This window comes from Lates calcarifer, linkage group LG4, assembly GCF_001640805.2.
Source record: "Lates calcarifer isolate ASB-BC8 linkage group LG4, TLL_Latcal_v3, whole genome shotgun sequence".
Taxonomy (NCBI): domain Eukaryota; kingdom Metazoa; phylum Chordata; class Actinopteri; family Centropomidae; genus Lates; species Lates calcarifer.
Window position 1 is genome coordinate 9,864,266 of NC_066836.1, and position 24,320 is coordinate 9,888,585.

General features: G+C 40.6%; 1 long non-coding RNA gene across 1 annotated transcript; it reads left to right on the plus strand.

Moving 5' to 3' along the window:
• Positions 1-5,592: 5,592 nt before the first annotated feature.
• LOC127142335 (uncharacterized) lies at positions 5,593-22,897 on the plus strand. The gene is made up of 3 exons (XR_007812921.1): positions 5,593-5,697; positions 5,907-6,074; positions 21,384-22,897. It is a non-coding gene; the product is annotated as an uncharacterized LOC127142335 (long non-coding RNA).
• Positions 22,898-24,320: the final 1,423 nt, after the last annotated feature.

Sequence of the window (24,320 nt, forward strand, 5' to 3'; positions counted from 1 at the left end):
CTGTGAAGTCATTGTCCAGATGCACCAGTTTATGAATGTAAATGAATGAATGGACATCATCGGTTAGAGCTTTGCATCAACACATGGCAGAGGGCATGTTTTACAAAGTAGGTAAAGCCATGCCAGGACAACAGATTGAGTCTGTAATGAGGGTGTGGACCATCAAATTCATGTTGAAATTATTGTGATGTGCTCTTTTAAGAACTTCCAAAAGGAAGCTGCCAGCCAAATACCATGGGCTGTGACTTTTGAAGTCAATACAACCACAAACGGAAAGAATAATTGTAACCATCTTTGGCCAAAGAATGGGCTTAATTTAGAATTAAAGTGAAATTTCTTTGATGCTCTCGGCCCAGCAATTTATACACGTCTTGTCTTCTTTTGTGCAACTAAAAACAAATGAGCCCTAAAATATTTGTATGTTTGAACTTGAAAGTCTGTTGAAAGATTTTGCCACTTAAATTCCTCCACTTCATCGCAGAGTTTGGAGATGAAAGGCTAACAACAAAAGGAAAAAAAAAAAGTCCTGGTTAAGTGTACCCAAAGGCATGCCCCATAAGCTCAACTCTTCTCAGTCTCTATATCACTTTTTCTTTTTGTGGGTTTATTTCCATAACTGCAAGGAATTTTTGGACAACACCTATTTTGTGGAAACTCCTTCCGCAATCCCAAATGGTTTGTCCACGTAACCTCAGGGGAGCAGCCAGCAACTCTGTAATTGGAGAAGATTGAGTACACAGAGTGAGACCATAGCCTGGTGAGCTATTGAGAAGCTGAAACAAAGATTACCAGATGTTTACCCAGCCCTGCCATATGTGAGGTGGTTACTGAACCTATGCGCAAAATGTGTGAGTGGCAGACAGAAGGAGTGTGAACCTTTGACCCAGTGTCCATTACAGGTACAGGAAAAAAAAAAACTGTAATGGCGATTGACCATGAAGCCCATGCAAAACAATGACGTGTTACCCTGTTTGGTTTTCCTCTAAAAGGAAATCTAGTGTTCCTCAGCATATCACTCAGGAATCCCCTTTTACTGATGGAAACCATGGAGCCGTCAAAACAGAGCTCTGTAATTCTGCTGCCTGGTTTCAATTAAGGCATTGAATATCAAAGACAATCACTCCCATTTTAATGTGCATTTTTTATGTGTTCCCAGTTTATTTTGATGGAAAATTTGTGGGTGGAGCACTTGCTAATTGGTATGGAAAACTTGCACCTGTGGTAGACCAATGTTTTGAGAGTCAGAAACATTGAATATTTGCGTTCTTTTCTTCTGAGAAGCAGCCCAACTTGATCCCAAAAACAATTCCAGACTGGATCTGATATTTGAGATTGTCTGGAACAATATGGTTACACAGCGGTTGTGAGTTTTCAAGCCTTGACTTCATAGTGCAGTATAATCTGTCATTCATCACGACAGTTTACAAACCATTTAACCATACGCTTACCATGAGAAACTGGCATTAAAAACAAACATCAAACTTTGATGCCAGACACCTCAGGTCTTATTTAATGTAAAGGATCATATTGGTGGTATGACACTGGTGGTAATAATGGTCAATGGAACTGCCATTTACTTTGATGAGATCATCTCCTGTCAGAACTGAGTGGTAAGATATTATGCCAATGTTTTTTCAGAACACATCAACCTTTTTGACACATCCTGAATTAGGTAATAGCCATAATGGAGTGAAGTCTGTGTGCTTTCCACTGCAACGCTCACATAATATACTGCACAGTACTCTGTTCAATGCACAAACACCCTTTATAGAAACTCCGGTCATGTCACTTCAGGATGGTTTTGTGGAGGAAATCATCATCTTTGCGCTACGTCCCTCACTGTTGCTGCCACCACCAACATTTAGAGACTCTGTTCAGTCACATTGCTCTCAGTCCTCCCTCAAGCTGGAAGCCATAGTTACCTGTCTGCGCTGTCTGGGTCGTCAATCAATCCTCACCTCTGCTAAAATGATGAGAATCACTGCTTCACTTTACCAAAGTATTTTCTGTTGAGTCCAAGTCTTGGCTCTGTCTTCTTGTGGGGAATGTTATGGTGTCTGGTGGCCGCTAATTTCTGCTGTTATGCTAATGCCATCGGTCAGAGTGTAGACAGCACTAGCCCACAATGAATGAACGAAACTTCCCTACTGTCATTTTTACAAATCAAGTTTACACTGGCTTGTGCTGCCTCCAGGAAATAGCCACATCCTCATGCTGTCAAGTCTGACTCTGACCAAAGCTTTCACCTTCTGCCACCAATTCAGCTTTTACATGTTACCAAACAAAGTGTTAGCCATATTACTGAATAAGTTTTTCCCTTGGAATTTACCATAGCTGTATGTGGTCACTGCTGAAACTGTTCAGTCCTGTAAACCCCTAAAAAAACTTTTATACTCAATTCAACTTGACTCCTGCTAACACCAGCTCTTGTACTGTCTTAATACAACACAGGTGCGACGTGGTAGAGTTATGTTTACTTATTGTAAAAGCACACAGGAAGTATCAACACAATATTATCACAGCAAGTTAAGTTTTCCTGCATTCTTGTGGCCTGAAAGGTGTGCAACACCCAACACTCAATATATACATTCAGAAGACTGCACCTGGTGTATCCCAATGGAAATAACACTCAAACATCCTAACACCAGTCTGTGCATACAGTATACTGTTTGTTTAACAGTTTCACTTGCTAATGCATAATGAAATGCATATGTAATAAGCATTATATGTACAGGACTTGCCACACATTAATTTTCGGTTCTTAAGTTGAAGCCATTTTTCTGTATGTGTGTTTGTACAGTATGTGTGGGGTGGATCTATCAAGACATTCTTTCCATTCTAGTGAGAGAGAGGTGGAATCACCGTGTCTATATATATGACAAAGTGCGTCACTCTCCTCCTCTGTGGTTTTCAGGACCAGAGGGAGATCTATAAGTTACTGCGGTATTCTGTCATTAGTGGTGAGCTTTAATCTCCAAATTAGAGGGGTAAATCATTAAATGTTGCTCACATCTGCAAACAGGAACACATATGATGAGTGTCTCCCTTTTAATAAAACAGCTGGCTGACATGTAGTTTATGTAGTTCACTGGCTGCTAAGTGACTTATGACCAATCTGATATGAGCATACTGCATAAAGGCCAGTCAGAAAACACAATGCGTAGGATTCATTGCATCATCATTATCTACATCGATAAAGGTGTTATATTGACTTTTTGGTTATACACATCTGTTTAAACTGTAATCATGGGTGTGAACTTACATTATATCAAGGACATTTATAATCCAGTCAGGTACTTTTCATTTCAAGCCAATTGTATAACACACACTAAGTTTGACATGGAGTTCATTAGCATGCAGGCAAATTAAATATTTTAATATCACTAATTGTGCTTTCACATGTCCTTAATATTAGTCTGTTGAAATATAAAACAATTTAGTTTCACAGCTCTATACAGAAAATTTTATTTCCTGACACACTATAGTAATCTAATCGAAAGATACCTTGTAGAAGTAAGTAATTACATCTTATTAGAATCAGGGCTAAACACTCTTTTTGTTCTATGTACGACAGCGGTAGCGGATCAGAAACACAGGATTATCATATTCATGCCAAAAAAAAAAAAAAAAAATATTTTAAAGTCTGGTTTGTTCACATCATATTTGAGAAGATATATTGTACTCGATACTCTTTAATTCATTCTTATGAAACTCCAATGAGTGAGAAACCAGACTTTTGGTGGGTCACTTACTTGCTCACACCCATTGTTGTCAAGATCCTTAACTTGATTTACGGTGGTCTAACGTTTCACTATGTATTAGAGCTAGAATTTATTAGTTTTGAGATATGACAGACCTTTGAGAGAAAATGAAAAGTAAATTTTGTGTTTATTAGCTCAGTTGCATGAGTTATGAAGCAGCGAGGGCCATCAGGGTCCACAATCCTCGGAGCACAGAAACACGTCACTAAGTGAGGACATGAGAACATCACGCTGAGGTGATACCAAAACCAACCACCTAATCACAATTACATCATGTCTCCTTGACAAGAGGGCCAGCTTAGATGTTACAGCTTTGCGTAAGCAGTAAATTGGACCTGACCGTTGTCAAGAAAATGACTTACTTTGTTGTGGACCTGCAGGATATCTGAACTGTTTTGGACTGCTTTACGATAATATTTCTCTTCATGGCTATAGACCCCTATTAACCTCCTTGAATGATTGTTTTAGTTTCATATGCCCAATGCGCAGTATTATTAAAATTTTTTCCAGGTGTCGAATAAAGTTATTCAATCTCTTCATATGATGTGATTTTGTTTTGGTTTTTATATGCACACACCTGCTCTCGGTACAGTTGGGGAGGTAATAACCACCATCGATTATATGAATTCATGGGATAAATCCTGCATTTTTACAGTCCATTGAAAAGGTACTGAGAACCAGAGAGGCAGTAAATGAGTGTTCAACTATGACACCATGTCTGGTTTTATTATTACCCTCATATGTCAGTTCACAAATTACTCCCTCATAACAAGTGAATACTCTGCATTCATTGTCTTGCATATCATTTTAAGTAACCACTGTGTATCAGGTTTACATGAATTTTCCAGCTTGAATGAGAGCTAGCGTCTCTTTCCTTTTCAATGATCCAGGGATTCACTCCATTACGTGCTCTTAAGCAGCGCGGCAAGGGACAGCCCTTCCTCCTTTGAGTGTTGGGAGCGATCGAGTATCTCTTTTCTGTTTCACCCCTCAAACTGAAGCTACATCTGGGAATATTTCTCTACAGTGACTGAGCCGTAATTTAAGACTTGCAACTGACTATTGGAGATGGTGACCTCTTGTGATTTGGGCTTACGCTGCAGCTTACACAAGGCCGCCACACCAGAGTGAGATGCAGAGGGGGGGACATGGGTTTCACAGGCCCACCCGCAATGAGAACGCAACTATTTCCTCTCCATAAATCAAAACGGACATGCTCTGTCTGGGGGTTTTCAATAGGAACAGAGCATGTTCATTTTTAAAATGAAAAGAGGCTGAAATTAACTTTTTTGTGCCACAGTGGATTTGGCCTCACACATATGCATACTTTTTATGTTTATAAAAGATGATTGTCAAATATTTCATTGAAAACTTTTGTACATCAGAGAATACAACATGGGATTCCTTGAAATGTTCTTGTGCAAGAGCAAACCTGTGAAGACAAAAACCTGGTGAAGACTAGAGAGAGAAATAAAATAATGAAAAACAAAGATGCTGTTTAAATCTGCACTAATTTAATTATTTTGGCAACTCGGGGGCAGCACAATGAGCTGTAAACATAATGAGATATACCAAATGCGTCCCCTATTTACACATCCCACAGACACAGAACATTAGCATTCATTTAGTTCATTTTCATCCACCTAACCTAAGTATAATATTCACTTAACTTTTAGCTTTGTTATGGTCTCCACCACCTCCTGAGACTACTATCTAGCTCTTCAAAGAATTTATGCCTGTTACAGATATTTTCTCAAACCAGTTCTGATTTTGTCCCGTTTGGTTCAATTATGGAATCGGTTGCTTTTATTTTGAAAGCGTAATGCGGTAGGAAGTAAAAGACGTGTCTGAGGGTCAAGGTGTGCAAGTGCGTCTTCCAAACAAAGGCAAATGTTATGGTTTTGGTTATCCAACACCTGCCTGATAAGCGCACAAGGTATGTTCATGTTTCGTTTCATTTTGTGTGTAATGTTGAGCTACATAAAATGCCCCTTTTAATCGTTTGTTGTAAGTTTGAAACAAGTACGTATTAGCTAGCTTAATTGCTATATTAGCCGAATAATGCGAGCAGTCAGCTCTGTTCAGGCTACCTGTATTCATGATGGAGGGAAGTGACACTTAAATAAATATTTATAAATTTGGCAGTGTGGGAATATATCGGCTACAGAAAGAAGACAGACGGCCGTGACTTGGAGGAGGAAGGTTAGCCGACCTGCAAGACCTGCTCACGAAGAGTGGCTGCAAGAGGAAACAATACTTCAAATCTGATTTCGCATCTCCGGGGGCGCCAGCTATCAGTCTGCCAAATTCAAGGTAAGGCTGTCTTGAAATGAAGGTATGTAACAGCTGTGAGAGTTTGCGTGTCTAGCATCTGTAAAATAATAATGGCGAGATAACAATTAAATGACAAACATCAGCTATTTTCCCCTTTAACATTACCTCTCGGAGCAGAGAAGAGAAGTACAAATTTCCTGTGACATTAGTACTATTACTTTAGTAGTAGAGCTGTAATCAGAATACCTTGATGCCGCGATACCGTGATATATTTGTTTAAGGTTACCATACCATTAGAATTTCATACCGGCCTATGCCTATCATCACTTAGGTAAAAAGGGTCAAAAGGTGTCATGTCATGGTTGTGTATAAATAGCAACATTAATTAATTTTCAAACTCATACTTAAAAATACAGAATGAGATATCTGAATTGCAATTACAGATTATTGGAATATTGAAGGGTGTAGTAAAAATGCAATATTTGGTGTGTCCACAGTATGTTTTGGAGCTACAGAGTCATAAATGAAACTTTTATGTACCCTTTATTAAATCAAATTACTGGAATCTTTTTCACATTCTGACATTATGGTGTAGTTCAGTTTATGTTTACTTAATGGATTAAAAGGTTTGACCTTGCATTTGGAAATCAGAACCATAACTGAGCCGGACTGACGTCACTACTAGCACAACAATCTTTTTGGTATGTTCGTTAATATTACTCACACTCCGTAAACTTTCTGACACGGTGTGCATCTGTGCTTTGACATATCTAGATTCCTCCTACCATCACAACAAAACAATCACCACCATTTTCCCTGTAATGAGATTCTCTGCAGGGACCAGGGGTTATGGAACAAACATACAGACGAGTCATGACATGACTCACCCCACCAAACTGTGTCTACAAATATGTGCCTGATGTCAATGACACCATGTCTCGGACACTAAAAGCACTCTCATCCCTGAGAAAGTATCAGGCAGTAATTACACATTTCCTTTGAGATATGGAAATTATTAAAATGTGTTTTAGACGTGCTGGCAATGATGTGTCATTGACTGCCCCTTTAGTGATTGTGAAGTAAAGAGAAAGAAAAAAGAACAAATGCAATGCAAATTTATGTCCGTCAGCCACTTATTGCAACTGGCACGTTCAAAACCTATCCCTCGCGCCCTGTGTGTATTGGTGCTTGATGAAAAAATGTCAGTCGATGGCAGGCCATATTTCCAGTGTAAACCCACCGGAGGATGTCCTGGAACAATTCAGCCAAAGCGTCTGGCTGAGACTCCGCAGAGCTGTGTGCGTGGGTAATTGGTTGAGCAGCAGAGGAATGACCTTAAGTTTAGATTCAGGCAGTTAGGAGACCTTGGAGACGGCCTTGATCCCTAGGCTGTCCCTCACATGATTTTATTCTGAGTCTCTGCTTATACTTTGCCACTGGGGAAGTGCACATAGACATTATATTGCCTGTGGAATGACAGCACAAGGCCGTATATGATATAAGTGCTGTAATAATTCCTTTATTAATGAATTCTGAGTACTTACTGAATGACAGTGGGGAAATACAGTTTTATTTCTGATACTACATAGCTTGCACTAGCTCTACTGGCTCCCCTGGAGTCTGCATGAGTTGATTTTCAACACCAGGATAGTAGAGAAACATCCATCAAAAAGGAGGAGAGCCCAGTCCTCCCACTGAATAAAGTTCATATCTGTGTTGAAGAAACAGTTTCTTCTGGACGACCTTCAGTGTGAGGCCCTCATACATGCACGACAGCCGCTTTCATAGAGGGAAAACTGGCTCCCGCTCAGCAAAGGGCTCGATGGAAGAGCAAATCTTACCCCCAAGCGCCCCTCCTCCCCATTCGATTCGGTCAATATACAGCACCAGTGGTGGCTGTAAGTGCAGGGAGCTCCCCATTGATCAGTAGTGGAACAGAATCCAGATCCAGCCAGCTGGGGCTGTTAGCTGGGGAAGCCGTGTTCTTTGCAGTGAGGTAATACTTCAGACATCTGCAGCAGGTTCTAATTATGCCAGAACAACTCAGTGTCTGGCTGCGTTTGGCTAGAGGAATAGCCAACACAAGCCATTCTACTCTTCTCTGTGCGTAAGACATAAAGGCCAAGGGGATGCCCTCATACCGCCCAGCTTCGTCATCGGCTGCATGAGAAATTCTCAAGAGCAAAAGTTGCCTTTTACTAAAAAACACTGGTACATGATGCCAAGATTATGCGATGCATTTATGGTCTTTATTCTCTTCTTTGCATTATGCAAATTAACCAAACTGGGAAGCTAAAACATTTCTTTTCTTTGAGTTTTAAACTCACTGCAGTGGCTGAAATGAAATTCAGTTTTTCTGTTTAATGTTAAGTTTGCTAAAGAAGAAAAGGGCATTCTTTTAGACCTTTTAACCTTTGACTGTGCCACAACACAAGGTGGTGCTACTGTATCTCCCTGTCCTTTTACCATGTAGTGGGTCTGCTGCATAAATGCCAAACAGGCAAACAGGGTAAAGGCCACGTGTTTAAGGTCAGGACTGTTTTATAATTTAAGTAACGGAACTGACTTCCTATAAGTGAATGATTGATTAAGAATGATTAAGAATGTCATCCTGTACTCAGACTACATTGCTTGGGGGGTAATGCACTCCCAATAGTTACAGCTATATCATTTTGCACATTCAGTTATCTTTTATCCTCGCCCACCTGGAAGGTTTCTCTCATGAGGCCATGCCATGAAAAATGTCTCTTTTTTCATAATTTAACTGATATTTCCATCCATGTGACAAAATGAAAGGTTTGTCAACAACACCCTGCTCTTAAAATAAGATGGTAATAAGAGCAAAACTACACTTTGCTGTGAAACCCTTGATTTGAGTAAGCTGTAAACTGTAAGTTGATAGTGATTAACACAAAAACATTTGCTGCTATAGTAACCAATCAGCACACTGCGTAACAGAGATGCCTGTGTTATGGTGCAGTCATACCTGGCAATTATGTTTAATCTGTTTTAATTGTTCCTTGTCAAAGACTATAATTCAGCTTTATTAAAGAGTTGTAGATTTGCCTTCAGTCAGCTGAAAAATTTGGTCTGCTGAACTCTGCAGGTCTTTTACATTTTACCGCATATGCCATGCTTTCACCCTCCGTGACCTCATCCATGCACAAGAACACAAAACACACGAACATGTGCCCGCAACACCTCCTCATGCACGTACTTGCCGCAGCTCAACGGTAGCTGCAAACGCAATCTCGAGTTTTGATTACACACACAGCAAAGTGGCTGACTAACCTCAAATCTCATCATTACCAGTGCTACAGGGGACGAGAGAAAACTCTCTATAGTCCCACCACAGGAATAGAGTGGTGACAGTTTAATGGTCTCCAAGCTCAGGAGCACCACACCCTTGCCACTCTATATAAAAGACCCTGCTCCCACCCCAGCACGTGACGTCAGGTGCTTGAACCTGCTCTGCAGAGCTTTCTGGGCTTGTTAATCTACAGGGGGGTTAAATTCCCTTTAAGCGATGACATTATTGTGCGTGACTGCGAATGGAAATTTTGCAGCCCTCCATCACTGTCAAGGCTTCTAATGCTAACATTTACTTCACGTTTATTTATGCTAATCAGGAACAACTGGATTTTTTTCTTAAAAAAAAAAAATATGATTAGCAATTTGATATTTCTAAATGATTAAAAGCTGGAAGGACACTTTAAATTTTATCATGCTTTGGGAACTTTTTCTCTGCCGAGATGAAAAGCTCATTCCATTGTAATGAATTCTCTACGCCTGCCTCTGTCCCCTATCCACTCTGAATATTCATTAATTTTCCCCTCCAAGGCTTTTCCAAATAATATGACTACTTTTTCCTGTGCACTCATTGAGCCGTCCGTACTGAGAATTACAACCCACAGACTTTTTGTCTCTCTAAGCTTCATATTCCACAACATGGGGACCTGGTTCAGACAACTGTTGAAAGTTTGCTGGAGCCTTAGCAGCCCCACTGGCCTGACAGTGTTTTATGTGAGACACTCCAGATGGGATCCCACACTTTGAGCTGTCCTAATGGCCAGCAGTATCACCAGAACCGTAAAGCCTCTGATGTGACAGAGAGGGAAGGAACATCATTAATAAAGATAATGAAGCAGATGGGTGCTCTAATGGGTGGCTGGAGTAAAAGCTGAGAAGTCAGTCAGAGGTGAAGGCACGGGGTGGGCTTGTTGAGAGACACTCAGATATAGAAACCGGATGTTCAGTGCTGCTTGTTTTTGACCTTGAATCACCACAGTGAATGCATCAGCCAACTTTGAAATTAATTGACTTGTCTGGGCTGACAGTTTCATAAGTGTTTTCTATCTCTGATAAGACAAGGAAAAATGACAAGGAAAGAAATTATGCAATTTCAGTTGCTGTTTGTGCTGAGGTGTTGAATGACTCCCATCAAGGGAACCCAGTGTCCACGGATGAATTATCAAAACCTGTTTTCTGGGCGCAGTCACAGGACCCGCAGAGGTCAGAAGCCCCAAAGACTCCACATTTTAAGGGGGTGGGGTTAGGTGGAGTGAGGAGCCTTTTTAGGCATCTGTGCTCAGGGGCCCATCAGTATTATACATTGATGATGCCAGTGACTCTCTCAAATGTACCCTGGAATTGTGACCATTAGAGCTATGTTTGTTCAATGGCTATGTAGTAAGTATTCACACAGTGCAGCTGGGGACATTTGTCCCATATTATATACTACTCTTTTCTCTTGCTTCCTGCCTGCCTCTATACTGTCAACTGTCCCCTAGTGAAAATACCATTAATAAGATACACACTGAATGTAAGTACTAAGTTGTCTCTTAATGTACTTCCATCCCAGTGTACTTGATTCAAGAGAAGTTAATTTCATGACTGAATGAACTGGAATAAACAGAAACATCTAATGCATCTAATGCAAGTTCAGTAGCTGATTGGCATCAGCTGTTTCATTTGAGCTTTGCAGTCATGGGTTCATTCACAGCTGTGTGGCTATGAGCTGACGAGTTAAGTCCAATCACATTCATTCAGGTGCACAACGTCTCCATAATAACCAGACACTTAACGCTGCAGCTCTATTATGCTCATGCCAGCCTCATTTGCAGTTGCAGCTCTCTCCACTACCCCCAACCTGTGGGTTATCTATTTCTATCTTTCTATCTCTATTTGTGTGTTGTTTTAACCAATATTTAATGTCCATGTATGTTTAATACACGGACATTAGTTGTCTCAGCAGAATAGTTGTTGTTTGTTTGTTCACCTTTTCTGCCCAATTTGCTATAAATAATTCCTTAATGTTAATGTCTTTAACTGAATTCTGGTCTGACACTACAGTATATGACAATACATAAGTAGATGAAAAGAATTATAACCAAATTGTTAATCCATTTCCTCAGACAGTTTACCTTTACAGCATTTACTTTTAAGCCCTATCTATGTTTCCAGCCATGTATACACTATACCTTCACATTTTTAGCTCTGAATCTGGGAGATAGAGCTTTCTGAGAAGGGAAACAGTGTGTTGATACGCCCAGGGGCAGTGGAAAAAAAGGCCTGTGTGAACTGTCAGCACCAGATAGACACAGGAGCAGCTAATCTGCTCCCAGGCCACCATTCACTACCATGTGCCACTTGCACTCTTGCTGACCGACTTCCTCCGTATGCACACAGAAGGAGGTGGAGAGGCTCTGGGTGTACCCGCAGCTGGAAATCCTGAGTATAGATATACATGCATGAGGAGACGCTTACCAAACATTAGATGCAATTGAATTCTGGGAAACACACTTCCTGGCGAGGGACCCCCATTTGGAAAATCACTTCAAATGCAGACTTAAGTGTGGGTCGCAGTGACATGCGAACACAACTGTATTATCTCAGTCTGTACACTGGGGGAGGTGTTGACATGCAGCTTGTGCTTTAATTAAATATATCATTTTCCAGACAATGGAAAATGGATCATTTAATCAGCCGCTCCTGGCTGAACAAGAAGAGCAAATAAAGGATTGTTTGCTCAGTGACTAAGATTTGGAGATGGATTGAAGATGGATAGTTACAAAGGAGACCAAACCCCATGATATCATATCCTTTACTGTAAATCTCCATCATGAAACTTACTTCACGATTCATTGGTGCTGAACAGAGTCTGTCTTGTCATTAAGACTGTTTAAATCCTTTGATTACTGTTGAGTGATCAACAATAAATAATACTTGATCTGGATGTAGAGGGAAATTGTCATGACACTGAACAACACAATAGTATCATGTGTAGGTATTTTTTGAGACAACCTGACAATCATTTACAGTGTAACAAAGGTCAATGAACCTTGAAGATGTTTTTTTTCTTTTAACTCCACCTGTTGCTGTTCCATTGGATGCAAGTGTTGCAAGTTTATCTAGACAGGTGCTGCCTGAGAAGCACACTAGACCTCTTGCGGCTGACACAGTGACCTTATGGCTTCTGCTGCCCGCAAGGCAGTCCAGGAGCTGGTCAGCAGACAGATCAAAGTGGGAATCATGCCCCACCAACAGAGATAAATACACACTTCCTCTCTTCCCTTTCACACTGGTTTTTCCCACACTCCTCGAACCCCCGCGCTGTAGAAAAGCCAGCTCAGAGGAAATGACAGACCACATCAAGAGGCTTGCTGTTGCTTTAACAGGAGCGCTAGCTTGCGCCAAGCTTCAGGAGAGAGTGAGACGCTTTAGCATTCATCAGGTGGTTTTGTGTTTGTGTGTTTTTTGCACGTTGGCAGCAGCACGATGGCACATTAAAATAAAAATGGTTTCATACTAATATTGAACCATGAGTGACCTACATTTTCCATACTCACACCAGATGCTGGAGTGAAAACCTGTGCACATTTTGCCAGTAATTTTAATCAAATGTAATTTGATCACCAATTGCTATAATTGTGTTTCATTTATTATTCTGTTTGTGCTCTGTACATCATCTACAGAATCTACTAACTGAGCCACTTTAATGGGCAAGAAATAAGGTTGCAGGCAAACTCGTTTTGTTAACTTCATCAGTATTTTCAACATTTTCAAACCAGTGAAGCCTGTTACAAGAACTGATAAATCCATTAGTAAATTATGCAAAAAGCTAGCTTGTAAACACTAAACTTATAAACACCTGTTCTTAAAATTGACTTTATTGAAAAACTGCTGGCAGCTCATGCTATTTCCTGCTCTGAGACATTAGAAGAGACATTTGATGTGATGATTCTCACCAGAAGTTACAGAAACAGCAATGAGTTGGATGAGGATATCACTGCCACTCTCAAGTCTGTACACTAAATATGAAGCCGCAAAGATGCAGCCAGGAGATGGTTAGCTTAGCATGAAGACAGGAACAGGATGCTAAGCCAACCAGCTGCTGGCCATAGCTTCATATTTAGCATACAGATATGAGAGTGGTATTAATCTTTTTATCAAGCGATACAGTGAATATGCATTTCTCTCAAAATGTCAAACAATTTCTTTAAGCTGTACTTTATTTGCTATTAGATACTTTTCTGAACATTTGTAATTTGTGTAACCTATGAATGCCCTGACACTTTTAAAATTATTTACTGACTTGACCCCTTCAGTAGTTAGCTGATGTTTTTCCCACTGAGTGGCATATCACAGGCAAATACCGTCCTACTAGCTCAATTTTACTGCCTGTTGGGCTGCTTGCTGTTCCTGGGCATTGCAATGGAGCACACCAGAGTGCATTTAAGTAGCATGTAAATCCTACACTTCTGATCTCATCTGAGCCTCATAGACTCAACAGGCCCCACTGGAAATCTTGGAAAACCGGTGCTCAACAAAAACTTTTTTGAGATGAATAACGATGGATTTTCCTCTCCCATGGTCTTCACTCGTTTTTTTATCTGTCCTATCCTTACTTTCTCAAACTGTCCATCACAAACTGCTGTGCTGTAGACATGTCTCTGTCCTTGACGTGGAGAAACAGTAGCTCAGAAACAAGTTGTTTTTCTGTGTTTTGGCCTTGATACTTACCTGTTTCCTCAATCTGTGTCTAGCAACAAACGCCCCTCTCATTTCAAGCAGCTCATGGAGTAAATCAGCGGCACTTTTGGCCAGTGTTTCTCTAACATGATCCTTCTGAGACATGTACTTGTCATGGCAAAATATGGCAGCAGCAAGAAAAACCTCTCCTCAAGCAATGAATTATGTTTGGGCATTCCCTGAACAGCGGCTGTTTATATTTTCTTGGGGGGATATGTAAGGCCACCCAAAACAAAATTGTGTAATGTTATATTATTCCACTGCTTTACTACAAACAGGAGAAAATGCCAGATCCTCCTAATAGGGCTGTGCTGCTTTTCCAGTTTTCTGCTCTATTTTATGCTTCTCCTCAGGAAATCCACCCATGCTCATAAGTTTCTCCACCTGTTTGGAAATATCTTTGAATCGTTTCTGGTCCCTGTGAAGGATCATAAGCAAGGCCCTTAATGAGCAAATAAAGTTTGGCAATGCTTTGCACCCAAAATCGGAGAGAATGAATCATTCTGCAGATTCATCTTCTGCAACACCTAATATTGTTTGTGATTCATGTAGACATGTCAAAAGGAACCTGTGGGAGAATGGGAAAACTGAGCCTTGATGTCCCATAGCTGAGTCCAGCTCCATTAAACCTAACAGAACAACCAAGTCCAGCTCCATTAAATCTAACTGAACATTTCATATTCGTACACACAAAAACTGCACTGGTCATGACTGGAACAAATCTGTGAGTGAATATGTATTGACAGCAATTTAAAAAAAATACTTCTTGTCCAATATAGGATAATATCTTATATTCAAGCACATATACAGTACAATCCATCATCATATCGGTCATAAATACCCAAATGCAATGAATTTAGAACTGGAAGGAAAACTTTACATCAGACACCCAGAACTGTCTCAAGCCAGTTGAGACCAGTGTAAATTAAGTTTCAAGTCTCATGAAAGCCAGTCTGAAGTCCATGAGAGGGTTCGAACCAAGTCACAAGTTCTCACCAAAATCACTTCCAACTTTTTCAGGCCAATTAATACATACAAGAAAAATTCTAAAAGTTCTCCATGTAAATGACAAAATACACGTGATTCAATGTCAAAACTTGAGACATGAATTTTTTTGGCTTTCAAGTTTCAAGTGTTAAATCTCATTGCAGTCATTCAAGTCCTAAGTTTTGATAAAACCTCATGCTAATGAGAAGTATGCTTGCATAGAGCCATAACATTTGTGGTAACAGACAGGAACATGTGCACTGTGGCTTCACCAAAAGGCAGGTAAGTATAATTTCTTTGATTCCTGCACAGTGCAAGAGAAGGCCTTTTAAAAACCACTGTAAACTGTACTCCTGCCAGCCAGGTCTGAGCCGTGGGAGCAGAGCGGCTGCCTCAGCTAAGAGATGGAGAAGGATACCAGAAGTATGTCTGGCCAATGAAAAACAGGTGGCTGGACAGGAGTAAATGAGTTGTAAGGACAAGTGTAAATTGCTGTTGGCAATAACCAAAGGCCAAACCAAAGGGTGGGAGGGAGATGGCCATGGAGATATGGTATTCGAGATAGGACCATCGCTTTATAGATACGCTATGCAAGACAGTGGATCAGGTCATACTGATGCTGACTGTTTAGTTTCTTCATCACTGCCTCTGCCCACAGCCCAGTGTTCCAGCAGATCTTATATTGTGTCACTGTTTATCATCAAAGAGCATCAACTGCCCCAATCTCAGCTACTTCTGCTGTGACAGTCAGTGTCAAGGGAAAGTCACAGAAAAAAGTGCCAGGGCTTTTTAGCAATCTGTTTGTTTATTTTTCTTTTAGTTCCTTTGTGGCTTTTTTAAAGCCTTTGGCATGGGATGATTCCGCCTGGCAGCCCCCCCCTCTCTACCGCACACCTTCCCTCTTGCCATCCGTAATTACCACACTGTTCGAGTCCTAGCCTGTCCAAAAGCCACTGCAGGTCTGATTTTTTTGGCTTGGCTCCTCTCTGACATGCCTGGGAAGGGCAAGGAAAGGAAATGGGTGGACCAGCCGCTCTCCTTTCCCCCAGAGCAGGCCTGGGAGAAGCCAGCCCAGTGTTTTTCGACTCGGTCGAGCTTGTAAGGGAGCACAGCCCATCTGGTTCTAATAAATCCTCCATGCGGCTTCGCAACTGGAATTGCCTGACCTGTTTGGGGACGTGATCACTGATACAGTCATTCTGCAAAACAACTGGGAAGAGCTTGAGAACAGTTCTGAATGTCAGACTCATGGTCTGAAGCTGAGCTTTGTACTCTTTAAGAGAACAAAACTCACACTAAGCAGACCTCCCCAAAACCTTACAGAGCTAGGTGATGGATGTGTGGTGTAACGGTGACCATATTGTAAATATGCATTCCTGCCAACGGTGGGCAGTGTATCACTGTTTCTTGCTCCATGACTCGTAGTAATTTATCAAACACAGACTGAGGGGTCACGGTCAGACCAACACTAATTTTTATAATGAGTCTAAAGTGCTCAATTAGCCAATTTGTAATTCCTTTGCTATCATGCAAGTATTAGGTCAAGGACATCTTACTGGCATGACACCTGGAATAAATACAAAGCATAAAAACACTTTTCTTCCTGACGACACGAGAGTAAATATTCCTCTAATTTTCTTTATTTTTTCTCAATTTTAACGAAGGATTTATACTCTCTTTGATCAGTATCACATTTTCTTATATATAGCAGCAGAACAGTAAATCTATTTTGCAGTGTGAATGAATGGTAGTATGGGCACACCAAAACAACACACTACGCTGTCTATAGCTTGCCAGATCATTAGGTCATGCAGCACTATGTTGGTAATGTCTGCCTCCCGATCCCAGGCATATATTTATGACCTGTTGGCTGCGAGAGTCCTGCTGACTCGCGCGTATGAGGTCAAAGCCATCAAAGTGACCTCACCATCAGAGACAGCACAACATCTGTCCTCATCTTTCACACCTTCAGTGGCTGGGTTTCCTCAGACCTCCCTGCCTCTCCCTGCACTCACTTCCCTTTAATTAGAAACAGTTTGATTTAGCACCCCTAACACGGTAGATAAAATAACAGGAGTCAAGCCTATTAAGACTTAACAGGGAAAAATTTACAGCAGCGTGTTTTACAGGTCGGCGTAATGCATTTAAAATAACACTCTACATTTAGAAACAGCTTAGTTCGCTATTCACATGGCATGAAAATAGAAGGGGCAGTTGTTATCTTCCAATATAAGCCTGTCCACTGTGTCTGCTGACACTTGACAGCCAAAAGCTTGTGAGGAATGTGTAGAAATCAATGGTAGTGACTTTTCCCATTTAAAAACACAACTACTGTATTAACAGTAGCAGTCTCTGCCCACTTATTGTCTTCTCAGGAGTAAAAATGTATCTCAAAAGCAAAGCATGTGATGCAAGTGTCAATCAGTAATATATTAATAATATTAGCAACAATAATGATACAATATCCCACAGGTATTATCCTGTAATGAAAATGGGTAATAATAGGATTTGGGGTGGAGGTTTTAGGGCAGGGAGACCACACATGGGGTAAGCTTGTATTGTACATGCTTAATCAGATTAAAACTTTAAATGTGATTATGAAAAAGAGTGACACAGACTTCACAGGAATGTTGACATCCACTGGGTTTGTTCTTACAGTCCCTCCTGATAGGGCAGGAGGGACTGTAAGAACCACAATTCTCCTCGCCCCAGCTATAAGAGACATTTTTGGGAGGATTTATGCTCCGATACGGGCTGACAGAAAGTTAGCGAGCCGCTGGTATAGATTTGCACATCTGGTATTGGATCATTTGGGTTCAGTAAAACGTAGCACAGTGTAATGAGACTTGCGCTTTTAGTCCACCTATATGATTCATTTGCATCTGGTGAGGATGGGCCATTGTTATTTCTGATTTTTTGGCAGGAATCATTGTGGGTTAGTGTTTGGTGTTAACCTCCACTAATTAATGTGACAAGGGCCTGTCCTGGCAGCTTAATCTGCTGGTAGACATGAACATTACCTCACTTGAAAAAGTCATGCAGCTTCTTGTCAAACACCTTCTGATCTACAGGGACTTGTAATTAGATGAGAAATTAAGTTGTTTTTTTTTTTTCCTTTCCCCTTCCATAGCAAAATGGTACACTGTGACATTTATGGAGTGTATCACTGTGATAAATTCAAAACAGCCACCACCAGAACTTCACCCCATATTTTCCATGCATTTTTCTGTGAAGTGTGTGATATTGACCACCCCTTGACTTTTAAAGGAGACGCCCATCAGAACAACCTGACAGGCAGTGTACAAAGCCTCTCATTCCTTCCTTCTTATCTTTTCATTATCTGTACTTTCTTGTGGCCCTTTTTGTTCACTTTGTCCATTGCACTATTGGCCTTTGCTGCATGCCTTGGGAGAAAACTCATGCCTCTTTGTTTCTCTTTGTGTCCTGGAACTCTGCTATAATAAATTGTCGTAGCACAGTGGTAATAACAGAAACATCTGAAGGCCACATGGGATGCAACAGACCCCTTTGCTTCTCAGACAAAGAAATTAGAATTCATTTCTGCCACAGGATAGCACAATATATTTTGGAAAAAAAGGCAGCCTCTTCCTATGTAGCACACCAACATATATGTGTGTGTGTGTGTGTGTGTGTTTTTTTTTCTTCCAGGAATGAAACCTTTATCTTGAGAAGGCAACATGAAAAGTATAACACCTGGTATGTATCAGTAAATTGAAGGGAGGAAAGGGAGAGCCATATGTCCACCTTCAGTCTTCAAAGCAGCCAGAATGTGTATCTAAGTGCATTCGAAGATTGAAACAATCCAAAAAGGAAATTTATCACTGAGCTGAAATTTCTGGGCTCTTAAGGATTTAGTTTCATAAACATTGCATGCTGGATGTTTTTCAGCTCAGACTGATGCCATTTGAGCTCAGGCATCTGCAACTGTCTCAGGATACTTTCAGTGTATTTGCCAAGACCATTCATGTGTGTCTGTAATAATTTTAGTAATGCCACATTTATCATTTCTGGCTTAAAATACATCCAAACATACCAGAGGCCTGTTAATATTTGTGGCCTTTAACCCACAAGTAAGGCCTTTGTTTATGTACAGGAGTGCATTATCGTTTCAAAAGAAATAATCAGACATGGAAAACATGCTTATTTGCTTTCTTGCCAGATGGGAAGATCTCATGTCTGTTGAATAGGAAGATGGAACTAGGAGGCAGTTTGCGTGGCTAATGTAAAACCACAACTTGTCATTTTTACACTTTGGTTTTTGCAGGGATTAAACAGGCAGGGTATACTATGTATATTTGTGAGCTTTGGAGGAGCTAATAGGTGGATATGGTTACTAGGCTAGCTGTTTCGCCCTGTTTCCATTCTATATGTTAAGATAAGCTAACTGACTGCTGGCTATAGCTTCATATTTATCATATACTTAAAGGAGAGGTATCAGTCGTGTTCTGTAACTCTCAGGAAGGAAAGCAGATAAGCATATATCTCAACATGTCAGACCATTTCTTAGAGATTCAGATCATTCACATAAAATATAATCATGTCCCATTTGGGATAAAGGTTGGATTAGAGTGTTTTGATCTGGACTCCCCATTAGGAAAACAGGCTTGAACATAAAACTTCTCGTTGGCTATCCAGTTTCCTCTTTGTGGTCCACCAACTGCGACACTATGTTGATAGGATTTTTAATGGCCTTCCTGTGTCTCATAGTCTGCTTCCATGAATCATGCCCACTGCAGTAGGCTCTCTGGACAGTGAGGTGTCATTTCATAATAAATAACATGTGCACTGGTGGGGGGGTGGATGATAAGTGGATAGAGAGTATCATCATTTACTCTGCTGGGGAAAACAAATACATATGGTAGTTAGATAAACTTCAAACGTGGGACAGACATCCTGAGACCAGAGGGCTGCTTTGCATGTCTCCTCGGACTGGAGAGGAAAGAGAGATTTGGCTGTGTTTAGAAAGCAGAAGTCCCTTCCGATAAGATACATTTAAGATGTTTAAACACAGATAAAGGTATTTGTTGTGTTTTGCTGTTTTGAATGATGCAGTTGTGTTACATCTTTTCAAAATCGCTGTAGCAGTTCAAATATTTATCATGCTAAATTTACAGCCATTTTCAGTTTTAAATATTTGTTTTTCCCTCATCTAGAGGGTTTGTCAAAAGTATCTGTCAGTTACAACAGAAAATATGTTGTCATGAAATTTGGAACACAGTGGCAGTTTAATGATCATATTTACTTTTAGTGATTTGGGGGAATGACCTAACAAAGGTCCCCTGCCGGATGCAAAACAGGGTGGTTGTGGTTTATAGTCAGGGCCTCGACCTCTAGGCCACCAAGAAACCCTTAAGTTGTCAGATTTTTAACTAAATATAGCCACCGTTTATACAATCTGAGCACTGACACTTTGCAAACATTTGACAAAAAGCAATTTTTGATCTTCAATGTTGAAAATATCAGTATTAAAGATGCAAGCAAGAAAAAATTAAGAGACCAATAAAATAAAAAATGACTTTTTAAAATGTATTTTGTGACATATGTTGAGATCAGAATGCACAGTAATTACATGACATAAATTACTGTTTTTAGTGGCACTGTTGCTTATGGACTTACTATAGCCAAAAGTTAAGTCCACCACTAAGTCAGTTGTTGACCAACAGCAAGCCCTCCTGACAGTACTGACCTTTGAAGGGAAGGAGAGCCTTAGAGTCCAAAATGGAGGAGGCCATTCTAACTAATTAGCTGCATAACACCATTCACTTTTATTTAACCTCATTTTGGAATAAAGACTGTGTGAAGTAAGTTTTAAGAGAGGAGTCGCTGCAGCTTTATTTTATTGTATGGAATAAACTGTATTAACTTACTGTAAGCAACCAAGTTAAGCTAACGAGCTAACAAGTTTGCTAACTTACTGTTAGCTTAGAGAGCTCCAGTTTACCCTTTTGCTGACTTTTAATTGAGCTACTCTGTGTGCAAATCTGGAACAAGAAGTGTCACCTGTTCAGTGTTCGTGAGGAAGCTTCAAGTAAATGCTGATTATATCAGAGACTAACAGTTTGTGTTATGGTCCTCAACACATTGTTGACTACTCCAGACTAGAGCAATATATGTATTTCATAGTGAATAGTGTTGCCTTCAAAATGAGTGGAAAATTTGAATATGTCTCCCTCTTTTTGGGCCTCATAAGTCAGGCGCCATGCAGAGAAATAAACAAACAAATAATTGGTAAAACAAACACGCAAACAAGTTGATGGACAGGCCTCACACTCTCCTCATTCAGCTGTCTCTTCTGTGTTTTCACTTTAGGTCATATGCTACCTTTCCCTGTGTAACTGGCTCAAGGTCCCTCATGGCCCCCCACCCCCACACTCATGGGGCCCGCAGCCTACATGTGTGGCAGCCATCAAGCTTACACCAACAGATAACATCATTGCAATCCTGACAGAGGCACAGACAGTGAGCGATGGTTTCCCCCATGTAACATCTGGCCCACAGAGAATGGGAGAGCTTTAACACACACAGAAAAGGGAGTTTCCCAGTGTTTTCTCCTAGCGTCTACATGTTTGTATGGTACCTGCACAGTCAAAACAAAACAGAAATACCTCTTAATGATATTTAGGCTTTTTAATGACCTCCATACATGGAAACATGGTGGAAAACAGCACGTCACAGAAATTGGGATACCATCAGAGCCACCATAGTAACATGATAAACATCATGCCTGCCATTAGTGGGAACAAGGCAAATAAAGTGAGTCACTGATTCTCATTTTTCATCCCTCTATCCATCCTGCATCAGCAACATATACACTAAAACAAACAAGTGGGCCAAAAAGGACTGGGTGGGTTTGTGCTTCAGTTTTCAACCTTGGCTTTGCTCTTGTGAAAATTTGGTGGGGGAAAATGTGAGCTGAGGACGGTCACGCCCAGTCAGTGTCAGGTGAGTCATTTTATGTGGCAGTTCAGGTTGCAGTCAGTCCAAACCGCCCGCGTCTTCTTGTGGCCAGCACAGGTCAAATGCTGGTTGGAAAGAGAAGGGAAAAATCGCGGTAGACTTAATTCATCCTCGTCTGTGACAGGTGTGTTTTCATGCTTTTTGGGTTTTTTTTTTTTCGTTTACCTAAATCCCTCTTTTCTGGACATGAGGTGAGTCCCTGGTGGCACTGCCAGATGACTGCATCTGTCACTGTGAGACTTTCAAGGAGTCTTCATCTTGTGATTTAGACAAACTGCTGAAATGTTTTGACAGAAAATGAGGTAGATCGAAATCATTTCCCATTACCGCTCTCATAGCCGTGCAGTTAGAAGCCGTTCACAGTCCGTTATGACAGCTCACCTCCATCGCAGTTTTCATAGAGGTGGGTGGGCAGGTGTGACAGTTTACCAGGTTTTTCTAGCAGGGTGGTGGGCTAAATCTGTTTTTACCTTAAATTTAAGCCTCTGATTTACAAAATGTGATCATTTGCTAATGTTAAGAAAGTTGTGACGTTGACCCCTGAGGTCATGTTGAGACAGAATTCAGAGCTTTTCATTTATGGTGGCCAATCAAACTGTGCAAATACACATTCTTGGTAGATTAACTTGTTACACAAACAATGTATGTCCACTTTTGTTTGTTTTTGTTAGTCTAACTTTCCAGTGTTGTAAAGTCTTGTATCATGGTATTATGAATTGCTGTGCAAAGTTTTGGTGTCTGATAAACCTTAAAACTAGTGGACCTGTTGCTAAAACTACTCTTCTTGATCCAGTAGTCCCACTGGTACCAGAAAAAACACACCCCCAACACCATAGCTCCTTAGCTCCTTTAGTCCTGACTAGACATTGCTGTGTTTTGAATGAAAAGCTAACATCAGCATACAAACATGTTCACAATGACATTGCCTACATGGTGATGTTTAGCATCATGATGCCCACCATCTTATTTTATCATGTTAGCATGCTAACAGCTGCTAATTGCCACTTAGCATAAACCACAGCTGAGGCTGATTGGAATATCATTAAATACCACATAAAAAGTGACAGCCCTATAGCAGGGGTAGAGAAAAAGTCAATAGATTACCATCATGAATGTCTGCACAAAATTTTAATGTAAATTCATCTAGTAGTTGGTATTATTGTCTGGACCAAAGTTGTGAACTAACAGACTGGTTGCACTGATTGCAACAAATAGTATCCCTGTTGGTAAGCGTTCACTTTCCATTTAGCTTCCCAGCTGTGCGAAAACTGGAGTGTGATTTCCCACAACTATTAAAGAAGGAAATATGTAATGTCTCACAAGAAGTAGTGGATCCAATTAGGCAAGAATTTTCATGCAGATTATCAAGTGCTGCTGCTTAAAGCCAGGTGACAGCTATCAGAGAAGAAATGGGTAGGAAAAATGTTTAGGGGGTGGATTTCTATCCATGTGTTTTTATTTTAAGAGAAATTTATAAAACTCTTTGTTTAAGAATCCAGTGGTTGACCTGTGCTGTACCGCCCCCCTTCTCACCCTCGCCAATCTCGTTTAAGCCTTTAATCAAACGGACATCTGGATTGCATTGAGTGTTGCAGAGAAAGAGGCCTGATTGCTGTTAAGCAGACCACGCGATGATGTCACTTTTCATTAATAGTGATGCTGCCCATAGCAGTCACATTTATCTTCCTGTCTAACGACACAGAGGCCACAGAACGTGGACATGACAGTGACTGTGGACACTCCACTGGCCAGCTGACAAAACAAGCAGATGCTGCGTGACAGCACCTTAGTCTAGTTCAGTCAAGAAACACAACGATGAAGCCAGGAGCGGACTACATAGAGATAACAATACCTAAATGACCACTAACAGCAGATATGGTATGCTCAATGTTTATTAAGTCCTGACATGCAATGAACAACTGCATCACCTTGACTGATGATCTATCAAATGGGTAATAGACAAGATGTTTCAATGAAAACAAAAAGAATTATGACTTGGTAAGTTTCTCATATTCTCAGTCCCATGATCTCGCCTTATTTTCACTCTTGTTGTCCATGGGGCATTCAAAAACTATTTCAGTGTTTCTAACAAAAGAAAAAAAACAAAGCCATTCCACTGATGTCATCTGGATTGTTGTGGTGAATTAATTTAATGATTTTCTTTGAAACCAATTATTGCACAATTCCATTGACAGCAGAACATGTTATGAAATAGCCGGGAAATGAGGTGAAAATCAGCGAGATGCTCGTTTTTTCTTTATTTTGGAGACACCTTTGTTGATTCCCTTG